Source organism: Hippopotamus amphibius, chromosome 3, assembly GCF_030028045.1.
Source record: "Hippopotamus amphibius kiboko isolate mHipAmp2 chromosome 3, mHipAmp2.hap2, whole genome shotgun sequence".
Lineage (NCBI taxonomy): Eukaryota > Metazoa > Chordata > Mammalia > Artiodactyla > Hippopotamidae > Hippopotamus > Hippopotamus amphibius.
This window is the reverse complement of record NC_080188.1, coordinates 61,288,467-61,291,619: the sequence shown is the minus strand read 5'-3', so window position 1 is coordinate 61,291,619 and position 3,153 is coordinate 61,288,467. Positions and strand designations below refer to the sequence as shown.

General features: G+C 38.1%; 1 pseudogene; it reads left to right on the top strand.

The window, feature by feature from the left end:
- The first annotated feature begins 2,165 nt into the window (after positions 1–2,165).
- Positions 2,166–2,868, top strand: LOC130847832 (UPF0690 protein C1orf52 homolog; annotated as a pseudogene).
- The last annotated feature ends 285 nt before the right edge of the window (positions 2,869–3,153 follow it).

Sequence of the window (3,153 nt, the reverse complement as noted above, 5' to 3'; positions counted from 1 at the left end):
CTGTAAGAAACAAAATGAAAAAAATATATATAAGGAACAAAAAAGAAGGAACAGTTTTTAATTTGGGTTGCATATTATCTAAATAAATAAACAGCATCTACAGAAGAATTATTAAAAATAAAAATAAGCCTATTAATTTTGCTGATTGTAATTTTTAAAATTTCAATTGTGATCCTTTACACCAATAATAATCACTTAGAATGTATTCTAAAATGTAATATAAAAATACCTTACCATTCAGCAGTAAATATATACAGAGTCTGAAAATAATTCAAAGTAAATATGTGCATTACTTTTTAGAACTGAATTTTTACATTTTATTTAAACATATGGAAGAAGATCTAAATAAATGGGAATGAAAGTTTCCTGAAAATAAATAATCAATCGCATATAAATGGCATTCTAACAAAGTTAATTTATAATGTATTTTCTAATTAAAGTTTCAACACGGTCCTTTACAAAACTTAACAGTATGATTTGCTTGGCTGGAAGAGGAAAAGACTAAGTAAAGCCAAGATAGCTCTTAAGAGAAGGAACTAATTGTGGGGAAATTCTCCTACCAGTTATCAATATCTATAAAGACCTATTTAAAGTTAGTGGGTTATAGGTGTAGGAATAGGTAAATAGACCAATAGAAGACAATACTGCATCCCCCTAAATACTCATACATGTGTGATAACTTGGTTTATAATAAGGGATTGGGGTAACATAGGAATTGCATATGCGTGGGGAAAATAATGGACTCTAAAACATGTAGTGCTAGAACAACTTATTATAGTTACATTAAGAAATTGATTCTTCCTTTAGACTATACAAAGATAAAATGCCAAAACAACCCCCAAAACTCAGTTGCTGATAGAAAATAGATCTAAATTTGAAAAGTAATATGAAATCATCTATATCACCTCAAGGTAGAGATGTATGGAACATTTTTGGATGAAACTGGGGCAATTATCATTTTAGTATCTTTAGTTAAATGATGATGTATCAGTTAGCTTTGTTGTGTGACTAATCTGGTCAGGCTTAGTTGATTTTCCTTGGGCTTGTTCACACATCTGTTATGAACTGGTAGCTCTGCTAGGGTTTCAGTGGTTTAGACTGGCCTTGGTGGAAATGACTGAGCTCTGTTCCATATGGTCTCTCATCCTTGCATAGACTGACACGAGCTTGTGTTGATGGCAGAAGTAGGGTTCCAAAGTCTTTTGAGGCAATTAGTGTAACCGGCACAGTGTTATTTCCTCCACATTATTGGCCAAAGCAAGTCACAAAGACAAATAAGATTCAAGGGGCAGGGCTTCCCTGGTGGCGCAGTGGTTAAGAATCCGCCTGCCAAAGCAGGGGACATGGGTTCATTCCCTGGTCGGGGAAGATCCCACATGCCACGGCAAATGAGCCCGTGTGCCACAACTACTGCGCATGTGTTCTAGAGCCCGTGATCCACAACTATTGAGCCCACATGCCACAACTACCGAAGCCCGAGTACCTAGAGCCTGTGTTCCACAACAAGAGAAACCCAGGCACTGCAACGAAGAGTAGCCCCTGCTAGCTGCAACTAGAGAAAGCCTGTGTGCAGCAACGAAGACCCAACACAGCCATAAATAAATAAATAAATATTTTTTTAAAAGATTTAAAAAAAAAGATTCAAGGAGCAGGAAACTAGGCTCTATTTCATGATGTATGGAGCAGAAATGTAATCGTGTCTAAGAAGGTGGATTCAGAGAAGGCTGTGAATTAGTTTCATTTTTGCAATTAGTCTAATGACAGAGTATAATTTCTTTTCCTCTATAAAATTTTTTTAATTGAAAGTAACCATCAGTGACTATAAAACAATTTCTCATAAGTAAGACATCTTTTATTTTTTCAATATTAGGTAGAAATGTCACTCTCTCCATTACTGATATGCATTAATAATCTTTAAACAAAACAAGACAATATTCTCAACTAGAAATCTTCACTATATTATTACACTTTCTTACTCAAATTTCCTCAATGCTTTCTGCAGTGCTTTTGTAGAATATAATGAGGACCAAATTATAAACCTGGTTATAAACTATCACATTTATACAATGTGAAATATAGATCAATTACAATCTGTTCACAAGGAGTATTTTGGAAATACTACAGGCTTTTAAAAAGCATGTGGAGAGTCAACCCGCGTAGCTGTTATGGTAGCTGAGGAGAAACTTCCCCAGCTATTTCGCGGCTTAGGGGAGCAGCAACTCAGGCTCCTCAGAGGAGGAGGATAACAGCGAGCCGGAGGAGACGAGTCATAAGGCCCAGGATCCAGCGAAGTAGGCAGGCGGCTGAGGGAACAAGGCGGAGAAGCGGCTGCCTGGACCGGAGTTACTGTTCCGGAGCGTGACTCGCCCGGCCTTTCCCTCTACAGTCCGCACAACAAACAGACTGGGACGCAAACAGGGAACAAACAGATAGACTGGGGGAGGCACGTCGTCCAGGCGCCAGAGGAGCTTCTCCCCGAGACCCCTTACCTTTGACGCCAAAGTGCCTGCGGTGCTGCCTCCAAGACAGTGTCTGCTGCATCCTCCTGAAGGGGTCGGCCTTGGCGTAGTATCTCTGAGACTGGATTCTTCTTTGCCTCCAAAGGAATTAAAAATATGAAAGTCAAACTATGTACCACCTCCGGAGACCTACTCTGCTGAGAAGAAATCTCCTCTTCCAGAGCTGGATATGGCAATAAAGTGGTCTAACATATATGAGGACAATGGTGATGATGCCCCACAGAAAGCTAAGAAAGCTAGGCTTCTTCCAGAAGGGGAGGCGACGGTGGAATAAGATGATGAAAAAGACGAGCAGACTTCTAAAAAGTGCAAAATAGAACCAGGAGAACCAACAAAGAAGAAAAAATAGAAAACAAATGACAAGAAATTTTGGACTGCAAAACTTGTTGAAATGGGTTTTTTTTGGCAGATTAAGTTGATTGTAAGTTATTATGAAAAACATCTCCATGAAAGTGTATGCTAATAAACTAATGAGTATTGCTGCCGGAACGTTACACTGTAGAATTCATTTTTTATTTAAAACTTACATGTATTTAAAACTCAAATGGTGACTTGTGATTGTGAAATTGACAACACTTGGAAGCATTCTTGATACCATGGAATTGGTGACATGCTTTTAATTTCGTCCCATATT